We start from the raw sequence: 8,022 nt of genomic DNA, 5'->3' as shown, positions 1-8,022 counted from the left end.
ATCCTACCTCGCCAACCCCCCGAGCGCGCCCGCGAACCCCCAGGGCCGGGCAGCCTCCCGCGCCTGGCTGCCGAGGCCCGTCGCAACTCGGCGCAAGTCCATGGTGAGGGGCGCCAGGGAGCGGGAGCCGCCGCGGTCAAACCTCGGGGTCGAAGGGAGGCTCCCAGGGGGCTGCACCCCCGTGCCCCTGCCCTTTCTTCCTGGGGGCGCGGCGCGGCTCCTTCAGCGCCCGGGCGCGGGTGGGGCTGGAAGCGGGAGAAGGTGCGGGCCTGAGGCCGGCCGGGCTTTGGGAGGCTCGCGCGCGCCACTGTGTGGCCGAAAAAGCTTCCTCCTCCGCCCTGTGCCGCCAGGCTCGTCACCAGGCAGGGGAAATGCTGGGTGCTTGGTATTTGGAGGAATTGAGGACCAGAAAAGATGAGGTAGCAGGACTTGCACTTCCAGTTATTTGCACTTTGGAGAATGAAAAAAGACGCCGGTGACAATAATAATGATAATAATAACAAGGCGGAGGGAAGGGGGACTGCTTAGGTGAATCCAAATGCTCTGAAAAGCGGAAGAAGAGGCCAAGGGGCACTGGTCTTTTTTCTAAAAGGCCTTTGTCTTTTCTAAAAATCCACTATTTTGTGAAGAAGTTTCAGAGGAAGGTATTGGATCATTTAAAGTTTTATTTGAAAAACATCAAAGCTCTTAGGGGAAAATAAAATACCTTGGACTTCTGTTTCCCGAAGCCTGGATTTTAAGGTCGCACAGTCACCTCCTCTCAGAACAACGCATGGCCTCCCTAGGCAAGCTGAAATATGGCCGCGTAGGCAAGGAGACTGCCGTGATCCTCTGGGTCGCAGGCTACCACGTGTTTACCAGGTCGGCTTTTTATGATGGTAATTTCTGGAAGGATGGACTCTAAATCCCTGGGTTCTGTGTTTAGGCTACCCTCTTGTGAAGGCCTGTGGAATCTTCTCTGAGCTGAAAATGTGCCTTTGTCTAAAGAAGTGGATGCACTTGACCCTAGGCATGTCATTTCTGGGGTGGAGAAAGGGTCTGAAAACGCTGGGATCTACCCCCACCGTGCTTCAATTAGCCAGAGTGCAGAGGAAATCAACTCCATCTGGTAGATTGAGGGTCTAAATCAGAGTCCCTCCAACAGCCAGTGTGTGTCCTCTGAAAAAAGCTGCTACCTGTTAAAAGATGATCATTTGGGGACTTTGAGACCTGGCTTCCTGGAGAGCAAGGAAAGGTGGCACTGCTGGCCTCTGACCAAGACAGCCTTAACATACCCCTCAGCTTGACTAAACCTTAGATGGGTTTCTTCCTGGCCCCTAACCTCCCTTTTCTCAGAGCGCTTACTTAAGCAAACTTGCTATTACAAGTTCTTTCTCTGATCCTTTGAGTTGTAAATCTTCTCCCATACTCTGGAGGGTTTTACAATCTAGCAATGTCTTTCTCAGGGACCTGGGAGGCATCCCTTTGAAATGTAATCATCAAGGAAAATAGCACCCTGCCCTGTCTTCTAGTCTCTGTGGAAGGCAGGAGCCTAATTTCAATAAATTGCAATTAGCAAACATAGATGTCCTCAGCACATTGACCAGCCCCCACCCCAATATCCTCTAGTCCTTTAGCTCACCTGTCAACCCTCCCTCATCCTGTTCTGATGGAATTGCTTCAGTCTTCCTCTCCTCTATTGCAATAATCTTGAGTAAAGCCTTCCTTGCCTGTTTAACTGTGTCTGATATAATTTTTCTTTGACACTTCCCCTTCTCTCATGGCCACAGATGACTCTCAGCACAGTTCCTAAGACCAGTTTAGGCACAGGAAGGGAAAATGCAAGTCAAAAAAATAAGAGTCCTGTCTCTGTTACTTCTTAGTTCTTGTCCTTGAACAAATCTTCTAACCTTACTGGCCCTCAGGCAGCTGATGATAGGATGTATGTGAATTGTTTTAGGCAGTCTTCCTACAGAAATACTACCTTATTATTACTGATATTATGTCTGGGCAGCCCCTTCTCTGGAAATAGGGACCACCTCTGTTTATTTCTCCACCTCAGGTGTGCTCTTCAGGACTCTTATTCTAAAATGAAACAGCCAGCCCCCTTCTCTGCTAACTCCCTGAGATCAATTAACACCCAAGTAGATATTAGCAGGCAGTTAGATGCCTGAGAGAAGAAATTGGACTTGTGTTGAGAGAACAAGGCAGAAGGAAACCAAAGAAAAATTTCTCTACAAATTTATATATATATAGTGGCAGTTGCTTATAATTGGGTTAGACAACTTTGATGAGGTTTTAATGTTTCCAATTTTGGTCATTGATTCTTGATAATTACTGAATGAATAATGTTGCTTCATGTCGCTAAGGTCATATATGGTGTAGTTAGGAGCTTCATTTGGCTGCTAAAAACAGAAATTTGAGAAACAGTCATTTAAAGAAGGCACTTATTTTGTCTCACATAACTAGTATTCTTTTTTTTTTTTGTCCTTTTTTGAGACCAGCTGCACCGCGCTCAGCCAGTGAGCGCTGTGAGTGCACCAGTCATCCCTATATAGGATCCGAACCTGCGGCAGGAGCGCTGCTGCGCTCCCAGCGCTGCACTCTCCCGAGTGCACCACGGGCTCGGCCCACATAACTAGTATTCTAAAGACAGGCAGTTGAGGGCTCCTCTCTGCTCAGACATCCTTGGCAAGGTTTCCTCATGTCCATGAGATGGCTGCTGGAGCTCCAGCCATTTATCTACATTTTGGGTAAGAAGAAGGTAGGAGCAAATGGCTAAGGGGCACATTCCCCTTTAAAAAGATTTCTTGGTACTATAACCCAGTGAATCTAATTAATATCCTAATAGCCAGAGCTTGCCATATGACCACTCCCTAGCCACAAGGGGAGCTGGAACTTTTTTTTTAAGTTGGACATACTAATTTCATAAGTAAAATCAGCGTTGTCTTAATAAGAAAGAAGAAAATAGAAATTGGGTAGGCAACTAACAATATTTTATGCAAACCTTAGCAATGTCTTATGCAGACCTGGGCTCTGTGTAAGATACTATTTAGTATCTGAAAACCAGCCATATATGACCCTAAGTCATTAAGCCTTGATGGGTTTATCTCATATGATGTTTTGAATCCCCTCTTTTCCATCCTGGCTCACTGTTGCCCAGCCCAGGTTCTCACTAGGTCTCACCTGACCCTTCTCACTGGTTCTTGTGACTTCAGCATCACCTTTCTTGAATCTGCTTTTCACACAACTGCCCAAGTGAACAGTCTAAAAAAGACAAGTCTAGCTTCTTTGCTCATAAGGTAGATTGAATTATTGCTCATAATTCTAGCCTCCCTATAAAATTAATGCCACTCTCCACCATGTGGCTTTGCAGCAGGGGGCAGGTTTTTTTCCCCTCCAGAAGTATTGTGCTTGGCCATGTGACTTGCTTTACTAATGGGATGTGGTGCTCCTGATGGCATAGCCCGTCTCTGATGAGGTCTCAAGAGGCATCTGTCTGTCCACTCACCCTCCTGTGCATCCACACTTCACTAGTAGAAGGGTTCACTTTGGGTATCTGCTGTTCCTTCAGTCTGGGCCCCATACTCGGCCATCCCAGCAAACCTGAAGACCTGCAATCTGAAACACAAGCCACCCTCACAGACTCACAGATATGTGTGTGATGGTAGGTTAATGTTGTTTTAGCCACTGAGTTTTGGGGGCGCTTGACTGTGCAGCATTATTCATGCAACAGTTAGCAGATACAACTCCTTTGCCTAAATCCTTTTGGTGCCATCTCAGCACCTCCCACAGAGTGAAGCCACATTTCTTAGCAGAGCACATAAGATGGGCACAGTCCGGCCCCTGACTACTTCTCCAGTTCCACCTCCTACCATGTCTTGCCATATTTTATACTTTTCCAGGGCTGAACTGTTTGTAGTTCTTTATCAGCACTCTCTGTACCCCTGTGCCCCATCGATGCTATTCTCTCATGCATGTAATGCCTTTCCTGCCTTTTCCCCTGAACAATTCCCACAAGATCTTCACAGGCATCATCTCCTCCAGATCCCTGGCCTCAGCCCACACTTCCCCAGCGAAGGTGGAGGTGAGTGACCCCTCCACTCAGAACCTCTAGTGTACCTCTAGCCCAGAACTAAAACAGAATATTATGTTATAGAAAATCATAAGCAGAAACTCAGACTGATCTACTTTAATCCCAACAAAAGGGCTTAGCTCCAGCTAGAAGTTAATATTCTCTTTTCTGCTTTCTCTAAACCATACAGATTTTTGTCATGCCCTACAGAACACCTTGGTGCAATTAGAGATGCTATTGAGGACATTGCTCACTACATCCCACAATGCCTTATCATGACATTGAGCTTTAATCCATGTGGTTCTCTTGGGCATCTCCTTAGTTTTCATCCTATAGAAACTGAATTATGCAATTGTTTGTATATTCCTCTTTGCACTGGCTTCTGTGAAGTCAGAACTAAATTTGTGGCCCACATTCAGTAATTTAGAAAAGACTTAAGGAATGTAATTTGTTGACTAACCTGATGATATAGTTTGAATATGCTGACCCCACCAAAACTCATGTTGAAATCTGATCCCCAATGTGGCAGAGTTGGGAGGTAGAACCTTTAAGAGGTGAGGCCTAGTGGGAGGTATTTGGGTCATAAGGGTGGATCCTTCATGAATAGATTAACGCCCTCCGTGGGGAGTAACTGAGCTCTCCTGGGAATGAGTTAGTTCCCTGGAAAGGGGGTTGTTAAAAGGAACCTGACACCTTCTTCCTTCCCTCTCTCTCTTTCTCTCCTTAAGATCTTGTACACACTGGCTGCCTGCTGCTTTCTGCCATGAGTAGAATCAGTCTGAGGCCAATGCCACGTGCAGCTGCCCAGAATCATGAGCCAAATAAACCTCTTCTCTTTGTAAATTGCCCAGACTCAGGTATTCTACTACAGCAGCAAAAAAAGCAGACTAAAACACTTGACTTCCATCATTTTCTCACTTTCAAATTTCATCCTCCAAATTTCTTCTATTTTATCTTGTTCTGTATTATATCTTTGTAAGTTACTTCTAATTTTTCTATGTTTTCCTTTTTTTGTTTTTTTTAAGGCAGCAAACAGGAAGAAAGGGAGCAAAGGGGAAGAGAAGTTTTCTGTCAAACATTTACCTGGACATCTGCTGTGGTTTGAATGTATGTGTCCCTCCGAAATTCATATGTTGGAACTTAAACCCCAAGGTGATGATATTAAGAGATGGGGCCTTGGGAAGGGGATTAGGCCATGAGGGCTCTTCTTTTATGGGTGGGATTAGTGCCCTTATAAAAAGGCTTGAGGGAGCAAGTTCATTCCTTTTTGCCCATCCATGTGAGGACATGCCATGTGAGGACACAGCATTCGTCCCTTTTTGCCACTTTTGCCCTTCCATATGTGAGGATGCAGTAAGAGGTGCTCACTATGAAGAGAGTGCAAGCCTTCAGCAGACTCCGAATCTACTGGCCCCTTGATTTTGGGCTTCCCAACCTACAGAACTGTGAGAAATAAATTTCTAATATTTGTAAATCCCCCAGTCTAAGGTATAGCAGCTCAAATGGACTAAGACAACGTCCTTTTCCTCTCTTAGCCCCTAATCTCCCTGAAGGCAGGGCCCACTTCCTAACACAGAGTTGGCAGTCAATAAAGAAAGGAGGGGACAGGCTTTTCAAGATGGCAGTGGCTGTGGCGGTTGGCGCTGAGTAGCTGAGGTGGAAAGGCAGCCACTGGGCCTTAGGCAGCCGGGAAACTTGTGGACCTTCCTCTTGCCATCTCTTAAGGGAGGACCGCTGCTGGTGGTTGGTCGTGGGGGTTGACCGCCACTTTGCCCTTTGCAAGAGAGGCTGCCTCTTTTACAGGCAACAGCTTTGAAGTGTGGAGCAGGAAAAGAACTGTTTCTTAGCTGCAAAAGCGAGTTTCTAAACAGGGAACAGGGCGCTGGGGCCGCTGTCGACGCTGCCAGGATCCTGGAGGCCTGGGACGGCGACGACGCAGAGGCGGAGAGGGAGCCGCCCAGCTGGCCCAGCCCCGTGAGTGACCCCCGGCCTGGCCCTGCTCACAGGGTGGACACCCGCCTGGCCCACCAGGCCACTCACCGCCCCGGGGCTGCCTCCATTTTCTTTGGTGGTGGTGGCTCCACCCCAGCTCGGCCAGGCCTGTCCTCCTCGCCTGGCTCGGCTCCTCACTGAGCCTTCCCACTTGCTTGCCCCGGCGTGGGGCTTCCCGGGGCCTGCGGGCTGGCCTCCTCTCCCACTCCCTCCACGGTTCTCTGGCGGGCCTGGTGGCGTGGGGTGTCCCTGGCCACCATTGGGAGGGCAGGGAAGTGCAGGCCAGGCCAACTGTCACTCCACCACACCCTGGGCTCCAGCCCCCGGTAAACTTCCTGTTACCGGGAGGCAGATACCATCTTTGTGGCCACCAGTTCGGAAAAACGCCTAACCGATTTCTGGTTAGGAATAGTGTGGTCGGAGCATTTCCGAGTTCGCTTGAACCTGCCGGAGAGCTGACTGCGGGCAGGCACCAGAGTCAGTCCGTGCCGGGGGGATTCAAAGGTGAACCGTGTGCAGCAGGCTCCTCCCCCGAGGAGCTCACACTCTGGTGTGGGAGATAAGACAAGTACACAAATAACCGCGACACCAGGAGGAAGGTGATAAGTCCCGAGAAAGATCTACACAGTGCTACAAAGGCACCCAGAGCGACCGGTTGTCTGCGCCTAGCAGAAACCTGGAAGACTTCCTGGGCGAGGCGGTGCCAAGCAGGGTCGTGAAGGCCTGGCTGATAGACGAGGGTTGCAGAAGACACGTCCCAGCCCAGCTACTACACACAGAGCGGGGAGACATCCGGCTAGGGAGGCGGAGACTCGGCAGAAAACACACACCCTGCAGGGCCACTACTGCGAGATCCAGCAGCCCAGCCTAGTGCGCACAGAGTGGGGAGACGTCCGGCTAGGGAGGCGGAGACTTGACAGAAACCACACACCCTGTGGGGCCACCACTGCGTGATACAGGAGCCCAGGCCAGAGTGCACGGAACAGGGAGAAGTCCTGCACAGGAAGTGGAAGCTCAGCAGAGACCACACAACCTGCGCTACCGCCCCGTGATCCAGCAGCCCAGCAGAGTCCAAGCTGACCAGAGAGGTGGCTCCCCAGAGAGGCCACAAGACCCGAGGCAACCACACACACAAGGCACTAGAGGCCAACTGAACAGTCACGGAGGTAGCCATACCAAATTGGCAACCATAGCAACATCTTAGTTAGACAATAGTCTCAAACTGGTGGAGGCAACCACACACACAAGGCACTAGAGGCCAACTGAACAGTCACGGAGGTAGCCATACCAAATTGGCAACCACAGCAACATCTTAGTTAGTCAATAGTCTCAAACTGGTGGACTGTGAAAACGCCTGCCACAATGAATAAATATCAAAAAAAAGATACCAGAAATACAAAAAATCAAGAAAGTACACCACCAAAAGTTAATAAATCTCAAACTCTAGATCCTATAGAACAAGAAGCCCTCGAAATGACTGACAAGGAATTTCGAGTGATAATTCTAAGGAAACTGAATAAGATACAAGAAAACTCAGCTAGACAACTTGATGAAATGAGGAAAAGTATACAGGACCTGAAAGAGGAAATGTTCAAGGAAATCAATGCCCTGAAAAAAAAATGTAGCAGAACTTGCTGAACTGAAGAAGTTTTTCAGCAAAATAAAAAACACAATGGAGAGTTTAACCAGCAGGTTTGCGGAAGTGGAAGAGAGAACATCTGAACTTGAAGATGGGCTGTTTGAAATAACACAAGCAGACAAAAAAAAAAAAGAAAGAAAGAAAGAAAGTAAAAAGAATCAAAGATATTGAAGAAAATCTGAGGGAGATATCAGACAACCTTAAGCGCTCAAATATCCGAGTCATGGGAATTCCAGAAGGAGAGGAAAACGGAGATTGCATTGAAAACATATTCAACAGAATAGTGGCAGAAAACTTCCCAGGTATAGGAAAAATTACAGATCTTCAGATCCAGGAC

The sequence above is a fragment of the Galeopterus variegatus genome, unplaced genomic scaffold, assembly GCF_000696425.1.
Source record: "Galeopterus variegatus unplaced genomic scaffold, G_variegatus-3.0.2 Scaffold2651, whole genome shotgun sequence".
NCBI lineage: Eukaryota > Metazoa > Chordata > Mammalia > Dermoptera > Cynocephalidae > Galeopterus > Galeopterus variegatus.
The sequence above is the reverse complement of the archived record's forward strand: the minus strand, read 5'-3'. Positions refer to the sequence as shown.